Genomic DNA, 19488 nt, shown 5'->3' on the forward strand with positions numbered 1-19488 from the left:
GCCTTACTCACTACTCAGTTAGTTTCCATTTAGCTTTACGTACTGTAAGCCCCAATGTAATTTAACTACTAGATGCTGACCGCTTTCGTTGCATCGAAATCCGTTTTTGAGCAGGAATCGCACATTTTTGGTCGGTTTCGGGAAATACTATGTCCATTTTCGGGATTCATAATATCTTCATACCAAATATCATCATAATGGATTCAGCAGTTGCGTTAAGAGGTAAAAGACAGACGGAAATTTTTTCCCAATTCTAATATTAGTAAGTATAAATCATATCGATGAAAACTCATTCAAAAATATGAAACTATAAATCGCTTTGTTTAGGTTATTTTTTATTATTTTTTTTATGAAAGAAGGGGGCAAACGAGCAAACGGGTCACCTGATGGAAAGCAACTTCAGAAGAGCTGCAGGTGGTTTGCCGGCCTTTTAAGAGGGCATAGGGTAATAGGGGAGGGTAAGGATGGGAAGGGAAGGGTATAGGGGAGGATAGGGAAGGGAATTGGGCCTCCAGTAAACTCACTCACTCGGCGAAATACAGCGCAAGCGCTGTTTCACGCCGGTTTTCTGTGAGAACGTGGTATTTCTCCGGTCGAGCCGGCCCATTCGTGCCGAAGCATGGCTCTCTTTAAAAAAATATACTTAATGAAGATGGAAAGTTTTTTTTACGTTGACTGAAAGTAGAAAAGGGAATATTACTGAAGTTTCATAATGTTATAATACGACAAAGTGCCATTTAATATAATAATCAGTTCAGCAATTTCTTTAGGTCTCTGCATGCAGGTTACATAGTGAGGAAACCTAGGAATGTAAAGCTTTTTTCTTTGTCTATATTGAATACATAGAATAAAAAAATCGACTGTTTTAGCAACTCTTAGGGTGGGTTGCACCAGAGGCGTGGTCAAAGTTAAAGTTAAGGTTAAAGTTATGGTTATAGTTACATATGGCGTTCTTTAAAGTTCAGGTTAAAGTTAAGGTTAAAGTTAAACTTTAACCTTAACTTTGAGTGGAGAAATTCACGTTGCGTTTATTTTTTTATTCAAGCTACAGGTAACGGGATTGACAGTATAAAAAAAATTACTATTCGTAAAAATCGCCAGGAAAAATATAACACTGTGAAACATAGTAAATTTTCACGAAAAATTTAGATATACGTATGAGCGGTTATGGTTAAATATGGCGTCCTTGGACGCCATATTTAACTATCTGACATTTTGCACTGTAGTTAAAGTTATAGTTAAAGTTAGTTGGTGCAACACAACCTTAAATATTGATCAAAATCCATTTACAGCAGTCAAAGTCAAGTCGTGGAGTTGTATTAAATTAGTTTAGACATAGAATTAAAAATAGGCTTAGTGTAAAATTTGCACCTCTACTAGACAAGTTATATATCTGATGACCTTTATGCTAACGTCATATTTAAAACAATCTCCGAAATAATACTCGCACTGCGTACCTACTCTGAAACCGTAGCTCTACTACTTAAAAGCGCCCTCTGGTGTTTGTTGGATGATAACAAACTCTACATGGAATACATACGTAAATGAGATTTTCGATATTGCCATTTTGATTTATTTTAACAATTGTCCATAAATTAAATAGTCAAAAGCCTATATCTTTCAATACTTTCCAATATATTAATAGAGATCAACAATATGATTTTTGTAGAGCTCTCTCAGTTAGAGACTATAAAAGCGACATCTAGTGTTAGGTTAGAAAGCGTAACAATGAGCCTGCGATAGAGTTTTTGCTACCTTCCGGGAAAAGAAAAATTGAGAATATTATTTTAATTCTATTTAAAAATACATACATACATAAACAATTAAACTTGGGCACTTTTATGTTTCGAACTTTTGAGAGTATCCCGTTTCTATAAAGAAATAATTGGTAATTGGTTGGTAATATTATTAAGTTTATAATAATTCATGAATTTTACTCTATAATTATCTTAATTTAGACTACTGTTTAGAAAGTATATTACCCGGTTTATATTAGGAAATAGTTGATCCCATATTATTAAGGTTATAATAATTAGTGAATTTTAATTTATCATCATCTTATTACAGGCTACTGTTTAGAATATATATATATATATATATATATATATATATATATATATATATATATATATATATATATATATATATATATATATATATATATATATATATATATATATATATATATATATATATATATATATATATATATATATATATATATATATATATATATATATATATTTGGCGAAGACGTATTAATTATTTAAAAAAAATTAATCAAAATACAAAAAAGATTTTAATGCACTAAATATAAATTTTACAAATTAACAGAAATTAACAAAAACGAAATTATCGACACGACACACGAGATGTTCACGGCACGAAAGCTCGATGAGCAAAAAGAATGACCGGCGCAAGCGCTCTGCTTATATAGCTGGGTTGCCAACATGGCCGCCTTCGGGACTTCTTTATGCTAACACGGCCTCCCCTGACGAGGGGCCGTTCTCGGCCACTTCTGCACCACCTTCCTCGACGAAGGATGTCTCCGATGGTGTGCTACCATCAGGATGTTCCTCAATATGCACACAGCTTGGTCCAGCTGCATTTTCTTCACCTTCAACAGATTCCTCGGAAGTTTCGTTATCCGCAACTGAAATGACATAAATCTCATTTAATAAAACAATAAATCATAGCTTCGCTTTTATTCTCCAACCAAGAGCAAACAGAATGAAATTTACTTAGTTGTCACTAAAAGCAAGGTGAACTAAACAATAGTATAGACTTTTGCTTTCATAAGTGTCGAGAAAACATGTTCATTTTAAAAATCCTCACGATCAAAAGTACTATTATTGATCTATCGGCTAAACTATAATATTATCTAATAGGATCAGTGGAGCAAGGCTCAACACACAGCGGAGCAACGCTCGACGCACTGCGGAGCAACGCTCAACGCACAGCGGAGCAACGCTCAACACACAGTGGAGCGGCGCTCGACACATATACAGCAGAGCATGGCTCTATGCCTCCTTACATGTATACACTTCAAGTAAATGACTAAGACAACACTTACTGTCAAAAAACGTGGCGCACGACTCGGGGGTCCATTCTCCACGCCAAACTACCATATGCTCGGCAGCGGCCTGCGTTGTTTTGCCATAGGAGTTGCCAAGTAGTCGTAGTTGGTAGCGGTTGTGCTGTAAAACCTTAGTAACACAATAAGGACCCCTCATACCAGAGTCTAACTTCCCAGTCATCTGTGCGTTTTTAATGACGAAAACTAAGTCATTTTCCTTGAAGGTGCGAATAGTTTTGCGGCTCTTATTGATGTAGGCATCTTGTTTTTGCCTGTTTTGCTCCAACAGGCTGGTAGTTCGTTGTCTACGTAATTCACGTAAACCTTCGCGGTTAGGTCGAGTATTTTCTACTGCGACATCACGAATCAAAGCCCGTATAATAGGGGTGGTGCCGTCAATACCCACTAGTACTTGTAAAGGTGAAGTTTGTGTGGTTTTATGTTTAGTAGAATTTATAACAAGCTGTAGCCGCCACAAGCAGTCGGACCACTCCTTTTTGTTACCGGCCTCAATACGCAACATATTTAAAACAGTCCTACAGTATCTCTCTACCTGACCATTTTCAGCGTGCATTTCGGGTGTGATAAAATGAATTTGACATCCCATCTCGTTTACCCATTTTTGGAAGCTCATACTCTCGAACATACGGCCTCGATCACAAACTAACAATTTTGGTGTGCCGAATAAAGATACAGAATTGGAAAAAATCTGTTTTAACTCGTTTGTGTCTTGTCGTTTCATTGGATAAAGTAAACAATATTTAGAATATGAATCTACATGCAGCAAAACATATTTAAAACCATTAGATTCGGGTAATGGACCAAGTATATCTACATGAACATTACTAAACGGAGTATCTGGCTTATGCCAAGAAGCTATTGGTTGTTGAGGAGCGCGGGGAATTTTCTTAGAGGATAAGCACACTAAGCAGTGACTAGTATATTTTTTTGCGAAAGCACGAAGCCCCGGAAACCAAAAGTGACGTAAAATTAGTTCCACAGTTTTATCATAACCTATATGTTCGTGTTGATCATGAAAGATACGTAAGAGGCTTAAACGATGTCCTTTTGGGATATAGCATAAGAGTCTGGGCTCCTCACCTATTGGAGCGTATTTGTAATAAAGTATGTCGTTTCGAACGACGTATCTAGACGAGTCAAGCTCATTGTTATTTACTTTTTCAATTAAAGTACGCGTTTCATCGTCAGCAGATTGCGCGATCTGGGCCCAATTCCGCGGTCGTGTTATCTGGCGAACGTCAGCAGGATTTCTACTTAAGAAATCCGCGTGTTGCATCAATGCACCTTTTCTATATTCGATAACAAAATTAAAATCCTGCATATACATCCACCAGCGGGCGACACGCGGAAGTAGGTCCTTCTTATTTTTAGTCAGTTTTAGTGCATTGCAATCGGTGACGATTTTAAACGGAATTCCGAGTAAATAATGCCGAAAGTGTTGGAGAGCTCTCAAGACTGCGAGAGTCTCGAGCTCATAGGAATGGTATCGTGGTTCGGCGCCCTGCGTGGTTCTACTAAAATACTCGACTACACGACGTCGATTATTAGAATGTACCTGAATGAGCACAGCGCCGTACCCGATAGCACTCGCGTCAGTGTGCAATTCTGTGGGGAGTGAAGGGTTGAACACCGCAAGCACCGGCTCGCTAGTTAAACAGTCGATTAAGTATTTCCGCGCTTTTTCCTGCTCCTCACCCCACTGGAATGGCACACCGTTTCGTGTTAAATACGCTATGGGCGCGGTTTTAGATGCGTAACCCGGTATATATCGGCGGAAATATCCGGCTAGCCCTAGGAGCTGTCGTACCTGTCGCACGTTCGTGGGAACCGGTGAATCAATGAGAGCTTGAATTTTACGTTCGCTTGGCCTCACCTGACCTTGGGATATCTTACGCCCCAAATACTCCACCTCTGTTGCCACGAACGTACTCTTTTTCAGGTTGATGGAAAATCCAGCTGTAGTCAAAGTTTGGAGTGTCTCACGTAAATTTTCGATTGCCTCGTCGATCGTGTTAGCTAATACAAGGACATCGTCGACGTAAACCAGGACTTTGCCACTTTCGATCAATGTTTTCAAAGTTTTGGTAATTATTCTTTGATAGACGACCGGAGCGTTGGCTAGACCAAAGGGCATCTTCAAGTATTCGTACTGGCCCTCGGGCGTAACGAAGGCCGTTTTCGGTATAGAATCGCTATCCAATCCTATTTGATGAAAGCCAGTTGCCATATCCAGGCAACTGAAGAACTTACATTTACCAAGTCGATCAATATGATCTTAATAACTATTGACATTTGAACTCGTAAAAAAAAAAAACACAAATTGACATATTGTATAACATTTTTATAAATATTTATTAAAAAAAAGGAATGTTAAGAAAATGTACAAATAAGATTGACAGACTATACCTATAAAATTTGCACGCCACCCTAAGGCAAAATAAGAGAACTTCAATACCTCTATAACACCATATTGTACCTTATTTCAGCAAATAAATGATTTTGATTTGATTTGATTTGATTTGAATCAACGGTAATGGATAGCGATCCTTCACCGTTATTGCATTTAACGCCCGGTAGTCTACACAAAGCCGATCCTTACCATCTTTCTTTTTGACAAGAATAATGGGGCTGGCATATGGAGATTCGGACTCGCGTATCACCCGCTTATCTAATAGATCGCGTATTATTTCTCGAACCCTCATTTTCTCGTCAATAGAAAGCTTGTAAGGCCTATAATGTACTGGGACATCACTCGTTAATTCGATGTGCATACTGCCCGTATTAACGGTAGTTGAGGCGGTACCCACGATAAAACTATCTTTAAACTGATTAATTACCTCATAAAGCTTATCCCGATCGATTCCTTGCAATGGCGTATCAATCGACAACGGATCGTCAGATCGAACAATTAACACAGTACTCACTGAATTCGTATTACACACCCGAGTAATTCTTTGTTCATTATTCACACGTATATAAGCCACTCCGTCCCTATTTAAAACGTCCGTTCCTATCAAAATTGGCACATTTATACAACCCGTCGGAACAACAAATAAATCAACTTCTAACGAGATATCACTGAATTCGATCACTAATGTCACGTAACTAGTGCAAACAATGTTTTGATTACCGATACCGCGCAAAAGTTGATATGTGGGTACCCGCGCGCAATTAAAATGTTTTACCGCAAACTCTGAAATTAACGAGATATGGGAGCCACTGTCTATTAAAACGTCAGTCGGAATACCTTGTACGACCGCGGTAGTGAGATCACTATTAATTGAGCCTACAATTTCACGACAGAAATTTACATTTTTTGTATTACGAAATTCCGATCTCTGTTTAGCAAAACAAGTCGTGACGTCGTGACCGGTTTTCTTACAAAAAGCGCACACAGTTAATGAAGTATTAATATTACTCGTAGTATTTGAACTTATCGTAGAACCGGTATTGTTTTCAGGCTTAGGACGTTTCGGACAAAGTTTTTGTACGTGACCGACGTTACCGCATGTATAACATTTTAAATCACGTCTGGTATGGGTTTGACTAGGCGTAGCACTACGTTTACGATTATTGAAATCTACAAATTTACTACGCGAAGGACGCACAGGATCACGGAATGCACTCGGTTTCGGTTTAGTGTAAATAGACAAAAATTCAACAAGGTCTTTAGATGTAAGTCGAGCATTCATGGCTGTAGCACGAATCTGCGGATCGCAAATGCCGCGAATAACAATAGCAACGATTAAATCATCGCTCAAGCCTTTTACTATGTTCAAGCGTAAAAGCGAGCGTCTAGCATATTCCGCGTATGTAGCAAAGCGATCAGAATTCGTACTCATAACCTCATAAAGTATGTTAGCGACATCGATTCTTCGCGAGCACAATGGCTTAAATTCTAATTTAAAATTGGTCCAACTGCGATCACTGGTGACCCAGTCGTTCAGCCAACTACGGGCGTCCCCTTTTAAACAGTTAGCTATTCTCGCTAAGCACTCGTTATCGTCCCACCCGTTGATCGCGCGAGCTTTTTCAACTTCTTCACACCAAGAATCGATGTCGTGTAAGCTCGGATCAAAATTTGAAATGTAATAATGGTTGGATCTTACTTTTGATAGCACGCCGAGTGCTTCGATGATCCTGTCCGTCGGGTCGAGGGTAGGTAACGAACTCGCGGTGGACGTTTCGGCAGCACTGGCGGTAGATTCCGGCGGTGGAACCGTTTCCGACGGTGCTGATGGCTCGGACGCCACGTGGTCGGGCTCGATAGCAAGCGCGCGCACGGAGCCCACGCTGGCCGATGGGATGGCGCGATCCTCCAACGACAGTAGTCGCGCGAGGATCGTGCCTATCTGTTCCTGCAAGTTGCTATTCGAGCTCTCGTCGCGACGCGTAGCCCTACCGCCACTAGCACGTGTTCGGCGTCCGGACATTATTTAAACTTAGAATTATTAACCACTACAATTTAAAAAATGTCACTCGCTGCCACCAGCTGCGGGAATAGGCAAAAGAGCTCTATCCCACTTCTGATTTTGGCGAAGACGTATTAATTATTTAAAAAAAATTAATCAAAATACAAAAAAGATTTTAATGCACTAAATATAAATTTTACAAATTAACAGAAATTAACAAAAACGAAATTATCGACACGACACACGAGATGTTCACGGCACGAAAGCTCGATGAGCAAAAAGAGTGACCGGCGCAAGCGCTCTGCTTATATAGCTGGGTTGCCAACATGGCCGCCTTCGGGACTTCTTTATGCTAACAATATATATATATATAGAGTAGCCTTATGCTTTCAATTATATTAATGCTTCCTGAGGCGTCTCAATAAGGAAGCTTTTTTCATATCAATTTTGATAGCAGGTCAACCGAAAAGTTGACGTTAGAGCTTTTTTAAATCCGTAGATAAAAATGTAAAGCTAACGAAAAATCGAGCTTATTCGAGCTTTTATTAAGTTGTTTTTAAGCTCTGCTAATGTCACGAAGTAACTTATAACTTACAAGATTGTGAAAATGAACGCAATACACATTTTTATTATGAATTTTGTTGTGATTTAAAATATGATGTTTTTCTTATGGTAGAGTATAGTAGAGATTTTCTATAGGTCGAGGCTGTAAAACTCCAGGATATTATTGATTCAGGTGTACGCAAATTGTGTACACAATTCTTTAGAAATATTATTTCGAAATTCACATTTTTGTACGAATTTGCATATATTTTAGTCTATCCATACTAATATTATAAATGCGAAAGTATGTCGGTCTGTCTGTCTATTTGCATATTCAATGCGCATGGCTATCCATACAAATATTATAAATCCGAAACTATGTTAGTCTGTCTATCTGCGGCTGAAATTTGTCTGTGCTAAAATTTGGTATGGCGATACTTTTATCCAAGAAAAATATATGATTTCCGTGCGATAAACGAATTTTGGTGCAACGGAATTGCGGGCGTCATTTTGTCTTACGTATATTTTGTGATTTACATATGAGTAGTATCTTATTATTGAGGAGTTGAAATCGCTCGCAATTTATTTACTATCAACACTTAATCGTCACATCAGTACCTAAATAGCATGTTATGACCTAACACCGATACACTAACGTCACTAATAAACACTATAATTACATGCGAGGTATACCAAAAATACTCCCAAACAGTTGCCAAGAAGTATTTAGGTATGTATATGGCAGGCATCAGTTGCCAAGAAGTATTAATGTATAAGGCAAGTATTTGGAATTTGTGATGTCGTGCGTTGCGTAATTTCAGAACTGCCTCGAACTCAAACTGCAGGTACAGGTTTCACGCGATCGTAAATACTCTTAGAACTATGAACATTCAATACCCGGCTTAATGACATATGGAACCCATAATTAATCTTTCTTCTATCTATCTATATATTAATACGCAAGCGAAAAATATATTAATACGCAAGCGAAAAATTTTGTATCCCTTTTGAAGAAAAATGCGGAAACGTAGGTGAATGAAATTTTGCACAGTTATAGTTTATATGGAGTGCATCGAGCTAATATTATTTTGAAATTATGCTTTTATCACACATTTTTTCAATAAAACATTACACACACTACAACACGCACACTTAAAAAGATGACAGATTTTGAGTGACAAACCTATACATACGAATTGTACTCTTTTATTTATGGTTGAAGTCTGCTGACAACAAGTTGACAAATTGAAAATGGATTATAGTTTTTTTATTGAATCTTAGATATACTATTAGAAATAATAAACCTAGATTTTGGTCCTCTGTATTTGATGAATGATGCAAATGAGGCTGCAGAATTTCTCTAAAACGCTTTGTACTCTCTAATTCAAAGTAACTCCAAAGAAATTAAAATATCAAACAGAAAGACAATATTTAAGCCGTGGATAACACCTGGTATCTTAAAATGCATAAAAAACCGTGACAACTTGTACAAAAAACTCAAAGAAAATCCTGAAAATCACGTCCTGCGTGTAACATACAAAAGATACCGAAACTTCTGCTCTACATTAATTAAAAAACTAAAAAGAGATTTTGAGGCAGCGCAATTTCAAAACGCAGGAAGAAACAGTAAAAAAATTTGGAAAATTATCAAAGAGACCACGTACTTAAATAAGCCAAAAGAATATCCTACAGAATTAATAAGACCTGATGACCCTCAAAGTTCGGTTAATAATATCAATCAATACTTTGCTGACGTAGGAAGAAAGCTTGCGGAAAAAAATCTTAATAAAAATACACAGAAAATACCCCTCACTCCTAACCAATGTCACTCCTTCACTCTTCTTCCCACTGATAACACTGAAGTGGAATCCTTAATCTCGGGACTAAAAAGCGAGAGCTCCATGGGCCTAGATATGATACCCAGTGTGTTGTTAAAGACTCATAGAGGTATTCTGGCACCACCTATAACACATATATGTAACTTGTCCTTCACAACGGAAGTATTTCCAAAAATTTATAAATAGTCAAGAATACATCCGGTTTTCAAAAATGGTGGCAAAGACTCTCCTAGCAATTATATACCTATTTCCATTCTTCCCGTTATATCAAAAATTTTAGAACGATTAATAAATAAACGACTAAGTTTAAAATCTAGATGCACTAGGAGTATTTTTATAGATACACTAGGAGTATTTTTAGACTTTGCTAAGGCATTTGACACGGTGTCTGTTCCCATACTCTTGAAGAAGCTAGAAAATTAGGGTATACGAGATGTTCAGCTAAAACTACTTCGAGATTACCTGACAGATAGAACACAGTGTGTAAAAATCGGAAATGTGATTAGTGAGGAAGTTACTGTATATTATGGTGTGCCACAGGGCAGTATATTAGGACCAACACTATTCCTCGTGTATATAAATGACCTTTGTCAGACTAAACTTACAAATGCAAAAATAATCGCTTTTGCTGATGATACGGCCCTACTTTTTAGTGGAACCTCCTGGCGGGAAGTTTTTTCAAGTGCTCAGAATGGGATGAATACAGTTAACGAATGGTTAAATTTTAACATACTTAGCCTTAATGTCGAAAAAACCAATCATATGACGTTCTCCATCAGAAATAATGACAAACCAAATACTGAGCTATCTATTGTCTCGCATGTGTGTCCTGATTCATCTACTGACTGTCTTTGCCCAAGGCTAAAAAATACTACATCCACTAAGTACCTGGGTGTGATCATTGATGACAAACTTAAGTTTCACGATCACATTAACCTTCTTGTAACTAGAGTACGCAGACTAATAGCCATTTTCCACCCTTTAAGACATTCAGCACCTAAATCTACTTTAAATCAATTTACTATGCAGTATGTCAATCACAGCTTGAATATTGTGTAACGTCTTGGGGCGGTAAATGTAAAACAAATCTTATAAAACTAGAAAGAGCACAGAGAGCACTTCTAAAGGTTGGCTTATTCTTACCTTACTATCATCCCACTACTGACCTTTATCTGAAATTGGAGTTACTAACAGTGCGACAAATTTTCATCCTTAAAACGGTTCTTAAGCAACATACTCTTACGGTTTATGAGTCAGACAAAAACAAGCACAAACGCATAGGAAGTAAGGTATGCACTGTGCCATTATGCGGAACCACTTTTGCTCACCGATTCTTTAATTACCTGGGTCCTTACTTATATAATAAAATCAACAAGAGTTTATCAATATACCCTTTGAATAAAAGCAAATGCAAACGTTTAACTTCAGACTGGCTACAAAAATTAAATTACAAATCTACAGAAAATCTTATTATCAATAGTAATTAATCACAACATTACATTATACAATTATTACTTTTACTTTTCACTACCCACTTGCCACTAGACAGTTTTATTCCCCATTTATTTAACCCAAAATTGTACTCCTTAGTACTATTTTCTATTACAATTGTATTCATAATCATAGATATAAAAATATATAATCTAAACGGTCGCTTATTTATGTGTCCGCGGTATAACTAGGGTCCTGGTGATCTGTAACATAGGCTACTGCCTAATTCAGACACCAGCTCCTCACTTTCTAATGTAATGCAGCATAATAATTTGTAAATTAGCCGTTAAGTTAGATTGTTGAGAGAAAATAAAGATTTACAATTATTATTATTATTACTATTAGACAATGCTTACACGGCCAGTCTGAGATCTGAGTCCCAGAGACGAAAGTTGAAAAAAATATATATATGATAAAGTCAATATTTTTTTACAATTTAAACGTAGTAGTCCTAATGTCGTTGAAACTAAGGTCGAATTTCGACCATTGGGCGATCTCTAGTATAAATAAAAACGAATTTTATATTTTGTTAGTCTCTCTAAGACTTGAGAACTACTGAACCGATTTGGCTAATTTTAGTCTAGAATTATTCGTGGAAGTTCAGGCAAGGTTTATATTAGGATTTAAGAGGAAAGTGATACGAAGTTCGCCCGGTCATCTTGTAGTTTATATTATACGAGCTATTGCCCGTGGCTTCGCTCGCGTTAAGAAGTATTATTATATACAACCTTTGATCCTCTATTTGAACCCCTTGGGGTTGGAGTTTATCAAAATCCTTTCTTAGCGGATGCCTACGTCATAACATCTACCTGCATGCCAAATTTCAGCCCGATCCGTCCAGTGGTTTGGGCTGTGCGTTGATAGATCACTATGTCAATCAGTCAGTCAGTCACCTTTGAGTTTTATATATATAGAAATACGATAGGTGAAAGTATGCCGAACTATAACTGCAGGTACTGTAAGTCCTGGCCTCCTGGGAAAAGTAAGTACGTAAAATTTTCATCGTTTCGTTTCCTATTGGTAAGAACCCTATCTCCTTACAATAATTTATCATTATAAGGCCCACTTGCGCCAAAACTTTGAGTAAAATAAATAACCCGGGGCTTAATAACTCAGTGTTAACGTTTATAATTTTTAACTCATACTACATATTGCACCAGAAGAATTTATCCCAGAGTCAACTAACCCGGGCTTATGTCATGTTCATTCATTCTTTTTACATCCAGCCAAATATGATAGAGCGATTGCTGAACAATTTAAGTGTACTGCTCTCTCTCGCTCCACAGTTATACTTTAAATAAGGCTATCTCCTTATGTCAGATTTGAAATGACACGTGGTTCTATGTCGCATTGTGTTGTGAATTGTGATATTTTGTGCGGAAATTAATATAATAATAAATTAAGCGGAAAATGATAAAAATTGGGAAGAAACACTTGTGTCCAATGTTTATCTAGTCTACCTATTTATAAAGGAGTTCACTAAAGACGCACTAATTCAATGATATTATTATTAAACTTTGGTAGGGAATTACTTTTTATGCTCATTTGTATATTCAATTTTATTTAATAAAAAGAGAACAGTTTCTTTTTCTAGGCGAAATCTTCGATGGAAATCTTTGTCTCTTTGTGAGTAAATACGGGACCCTAAACAGATCGGTCCGTTCTACAATCCTTCTGTAATACGAGTCCGAACTAATGTATTCGATAATTTCTTCATCATCATCAGATAACAACCACTGATAATTTATCATGGTTAAACACAAAATAAAATCGGTACCTATTACTGAACACAACAAAGTACATAAGTCATAACCGAAAAATCTCAGTTTTGATATTACTAACCCAGAGTTAGTTGATTTAACCCTCCGACATCGGTGGGTTAAAAATTTAAAAAATTAACTCGAGGTTAACTCCTAACTCTTGGTGGTGCAAGACATGATGTGAATTTAAATTCGAAGTATAATTTAACTCAGAGTTAAGCGTGTTAACCCAGTCTGGCGCAAGTGGGCCTAAGTATATAACCTAGTAACAAGTTGTTACTGACAACATGTAAAAATGTTATTAAAGAAGATTCACTTATTAATGAATGAAGTTGCCTTGTTTATTATTATTATATATAGTATTGTGTTATATTTTAACTAGATGACGCCCGCAACTTCGTTGCGCCAAAACTCGTTTATCGTGCTGGAACCGTACATTTTTTTGGGACAAAAAGTGTCCTATGACCTTTCCCGGGACTTAAAGTATCTCCATGCCAAATTTCAGCAAAATCAGTTCAGCAGTTTGGGCGTGAAGAGGTAACAGACAGACAGACAGACATACATACTTTCGCATTTATGATATTAGTATGGATATAACACAAAAACAAGGCAACCTAATATGTTAACAACAGAGACTAAGATAACATCATAATATTATTTTGACCATGGAAGGTTTAAGTTACCTTCATTAAGGAATAGTCTAGTTTATGATTCATCCGTAGGTACAAAATACAAGTTACATATTGCGAAAAGACAAGTCAGTGTCTAATATCTTTATTCTGTTTGTATGGTAGGTACCTCATAAGTCATAAGCCGCTGAAACGATTTTGTTAAAATTTAGGACGGAGATAAGTAGTTTAAATCTCGAGAAAGGAGATCAAATATTTGTTTTCCGGAAAAAGTAACATACAAATTATAAACTAGATATTAAGCTACAATATAATTTCGTTACATGTACAGAGTGTAACAAAACTAAGTGATAATACTTTAGGGTGTATATTATAGGTCTCCTATATAGAGTTCGCTGTGAAAGTGGCAGTGCTGAAAGAGTAACGCTTTTTTACTTTTGTATGGAAAAAAGACGTTTGGGACGTTTGCCCATACAAATCGGAAACAATTGCTCTTTTAGCGCTGCTACTTTCACAGTGACACATACACTCCCTAAAGAACTTTGTTTTGTGTCCTGTATAGCTACAGCCTACAGAGTTAAGGCTAATAAGTAAGCATTTGGTATTTATGAATAAAGAAGGCTCTAACAGAAAATAAAATATATTATGCCGCTTTATATAAGTAAAGTAATGTATATCTTTATAGCTTCCAGAATTAGCATAGATAAAGTAATGTACTTATTTCCCGCCCACTAACATTACGACTTACGATGCCAAGTGGCCATTTTATTTATTTATCAATATATTACTGATAATTTCAACATCCTTTGGAACTTGGTACCTATTCGTTGAATATATGAAATAATATTATGGTGGCCGCACACGTTGATTTGAGCGTCTATACAATTTTCAGGCTCATACTCTTGTACTAATAACTAAACTTACTAATGTCTGTGTTAAACTTAACCCTGGCTTGAATAGTATAATGTCTCACTTCCTGCTGCTAATATAAATGCAAGATAATTTAACGCAGGGTTAATTTTAGTCGGATTAGCACCAGTAGATCTTAATGATCAATAAGTCAATAAAATTAATTTTATTATTATTATGTGTGAAATGAATCAATCAGGTAACAAAAAAGTAATTATTATGTACTAATAAAGTTTATTAGTCCATTATAAATTTTATAGTTACTATTAAGACACCAATAAAACCAAATTAGATTACAAAAGAATCTATTAAAATTTCAAAGCAATAAATTTGAGTTTCATGATTAAATTAAGGAAATTATCATATTTACTGTGTCCAAATTATTCAATTTCTTTTTTGTTTATTCTTCTAGAATGTAGATTTTTTAAATAAGCTCTTAATGTATTTTAAAAGTATTTTATAAACATGACACTAATTAAACGTTATCTATTTGCAATTTCTATGTTTTAAAATTTACTACTAAAAATCATTGAAAGACTTTATAAATAATAATTTAATATACTGTGAACGTGTAAAGACGGCATAAGGTCCTTTTGTATCTAAAGTAAAATAAGCAAGAATATAAAATATGAAACTCGAGTCTACAAAATAATATAAACTGTACATAAGCTTCAAACAAGATCCTATAGGGAATTGTTTTTCTTCGTATAAAGTCCCATATTTTGTATTCGAAATGCTTACAATGTCTCGTCGGTACCGGTTCTGGCGCGGTCTCTCCGCTAATTAGCATATAAATGAATACAGCCGAGACAACTTTATACAGCATCCAGTCAAGTCTGACCTGCCCTCACGATGAAGATACCCCGGAATCTCTCAACGATAGGGCTCTCGCAGGCTGGTCGATTAACCTTATATTGGAATCGATGTAGACTGTAGACCAATCACATATTCGATATTATATGCTCGGAATCGAAAGCTTATTATTTTATCTTTACATTGTAAGCAATATAAAAGTAAATGCCAATGGGTTCGCTTAATTTAGTGTTATTGAAAGCTTAGTTATTACATCTATAAGCTGCTTAAAGTCTATAATTATGGGGATAAAACACGCATTCCCTTATTTAATGTACTTATTCTATATACTTTCGAACTAAGCCGTTGAAATATATTGCCGGTTTGCAGTCGACGTAAAATATTAAAATACTTTATAAGTAATATTCATTAAAAAAAAGATGTATTGATCTTGATTTTAATACAGTGTTTGCCTATTAAGTGATAAAAGTGATACATTATAAAGAACTTTTATGGGATTTAATGCTTTTCAATTTAATGGGACTGATAAACTCGCTTACTAAATGGTACCACAATCAGGACCTCTCCAATGACAATTTATAAAATTGAAATAGAAAATTGAGCAATATAGTCGGCTTAATCTTGTATTCTAATTTTTCACAGATAGGTTATAAATTATAATATTATAATAATCCTTGTAATTTAAAAAGTTCAGTAATTCTTTAAAAAATATATTAAATAGGATCTTGATTCTAAAATATTGAAATAAAGATGGACGAAACGAAAAAAAATGCCATGAGAAAAGACAGAATTCTATCTTTTATATTATTTTATAGTTGCCATGAGAAAAGATAGAATTCTGCCTTTTCTCATGGCAACTATAAAATACCCTGTAGATTCTACAGGGTATTTTATAGTTTCCTTTCTTTAGGTAGGTATACTTACGTTATGCGTTACTTTAGCAAATTACGAAACCTTTTTATTATAATTAATATTGTGGCTTATAAATAACTAACATTATTTGTTCCTGGCTCGGCTAAAAGGCGCCTTATTTACTTACATCTCTACATAAATATGCTAATAATTGAATAAATAACCAAGCTGGCCCCTGCTCTAGGCTGTTATGGATACTTGTTTATAGAATTAATTTCTAAAACCGTACGGCCAGAGAAAATCACACCTTAAATTCTGAAGGATAGCACTCAAAATACTTTACAGTTCAGCTCTTATCACAAGATAACAATATTGTAAGGTGATTCAAAACGTTGGGTTATAGAGGTATTAGATAACATATCCAGTTATATGTAAAATAAAATGAATGGGTGGATAAAGGCGTTCCTTATGTTACAAATTTAATATTTTTTAATAATTTCGTAGGACTAACAATATTATTATTTAGTAAATGAATATTTTACTAAAAAATAATGTAATAATTAATTAAAAGCATGAAAATGCAACAGAAAGACAATCGCTTTAAAAACTTGCTTTTGTTAAGTGAAAATATTTTAAGGGACACATTACCACATCTTGACTGTAAAATTATTTATATTTATTCTTTAAACATTTACTGACTACAGTACACATAAGTATTAAAATGAAGCTAGACTATTTTAATGGACTAGAAATGTCTAGCCAACTCTACATTTACCAGTACCAGTACCCTCCCCGACCTCAAATACAACAACAAAAAATTCAACGCAATCTCACAAAGAAAATTTCCGTGAAATTTTTCACGAGTCCCGCGCCCGTTTATCAGATAATGTAATTATGTTCAGTACGGGACACCTCAGCTCTCTACGTAATTGAGTGTCCCACCTCCCCTCCCCCGGCTATTAGGCAAATCGAATCTCATCCGGGGAGAATGGGGATATGTGCTCCGGAGCCGGGATTCAATTTGCGACGATGTAAATAAAATGCCCCGTCACGTAGTCTTATGACTCTATTATGGAACTCAGGTGTTCGATTTTTAAATACAGAGTTGGGTTTTCAACTGTATGAGGCATTTTTGGTACAAAATTTTTAATAACTATAGTTTTAGTATTTTCATAATTTTTAAAATTCATGAGTTAGCTGGTTCATCAAGATTTAGCTGGTAGTTAGTACATATTTTATACATTCGGTCTGATTATACTCCTATGTAGATAGTTAACAAAATACCTATGTAGAAATTAGGATACTATAATATCACCTGAAAATAGTAATATAATTTTTTGTTAAAACTTAAATCAATGCATAGTTATTCTAATAATAATAAAGCTAAGTACTTAGATAAAAAAAAATCTTTTATAATATTATTTTGTATTTTTTTTTTATAAAATCTTAATTGAGAACACGGAAAAATCATAAATCTTATTGATTTATGTTTAGTATAAAAATAATAAGGTAAATTTTATATTGCTTTATTACTTTTAGATAAAACTAGAATTTTAATGGCGTAGGTATTTATTATCTACTATAATTTATAATAAACAAATACATAACTAAAAATATATAATATAATATTATATAATATTATCTATCATTAGATAAAAGGTAGAGTTCAAAATTCACCCTCATAAGTCATAACAAACTTAGCAGACGAGAAATTTGCCAGAAGGGCATTCACCTTGCTTACCAAAGAGCTCTAGCAAGGATTAACTATTAATAATATTATGATAATATTATTTTCCTAAAATGACTAATCGGGAAATCATTTTCGATTATCTTTTTTAAACGAATTTTAAAAAATAAAATTAAGGTTAGAAAAAGTGTACTTAAATAAGTAATTAAAAAATATATATATATTTCTTTTGTATTTTCAGAATTTTTCTTTCATATCTATATGTACTTTCAAGTTTAATATTTTAAAAAGTTACTCGTATTTATTCAACGCTACGTTAACTCAACAATAAAAATCGTTGGAAATATCTATCTCTTTTTTCCGCGTACTTCCATCCCTCTCTGGCAGGCGTCAGTCGGCACGTCCGGGGCCCATAACGCCGTTTGATGGTCTGCTCTCCAATACTAGCGGCCGATATGGAGCAAGATGTACGACTGCGCTAAGGGCGCCGCCTATATTTCCTAAACATCTTTCCACGTTATAATAGCGCACACCGTGGCCTTGTAAGTACGTAATCATTTTTCAACTCTTATCGTACTCTCATATCTAGCCGAGCGTCTCAAGTTTCATACGAGTAGTACGAGTATAATATCTCGGAGTATGAAACTTTGGTGTGGAGTAGAATAGTAATTAGCGAGTCATTTCGGAACAATTAAGGCCGGCCGAGCAAGGTCACTCCCACTAATATGCAACACGGCGCACGTTGATACGAATTCTATCAACAACCTATAAACGACAGCCTTCTTTGTCTAGCGTCTCGGCGGCGCGCGGCCGCAAGCGAGACGGAAGTCTACGAGGTTAATGGGCTGTCACGCGAGAAAAAATCAGTTGGCATTCGCGAGCAGATCCGGTGATAGTGGAAATATCTGTGGTTTGTGCTGTGCGGACTTCGTGACCTGTGACACTGTGAGTACTATTTACGTCATGACACCGTGAGTACTAATGACATGCACGCGTCATCACTCACGGGTCGGCGGTGGGGCACTGCGAGCGGCCCGTGGTGGTCGGTTATAGCTGTGTATGTAATATGCATCTGTTTTGCATAGCAGTTAACGTCCTCGCATGCGAAATTTACAGTCCAGCATTGAGCTGAACATGCACTTATAAGCTTCAATTAGAGACACCGTTAAGTAATGCCTGTCGGAGTGTGGAGTTCTCTTTATAATAAGCTTTTGTCAGTTAATGTTATACGCTAGTTTTTTTTGCAAATGTTTATGATATGAAAATTATACCAGTTAAGTTGCATGAAAATGTAGAGAATGGAGACCATAGAGTTGTTTATAGTGAGAATAGTTTTATTTTATCTAAATTCAATCGTTTTTATTAGGTTACATTTTCTGTTTTGTATCTCTAATCTTTTTATTATAATATAGATCAATGCATTTCTCAAGATAAGCATTGATAATATAATTTAAAGG

The sequence above is a fragment of the Aricia agestis genome, chromosome 3 (assembly GCF_905147365.1).
Source record: "Aricia agestis chromosome 3, ilAriAges1.1, whole genome shotgun sequence".
NCBI classification, from domain to species: Eukaryota; Metazoa; Arthropoda; class Insecta; order Lepidoptera; family Lycaenidae; genus Aricia; species Aricia agestis.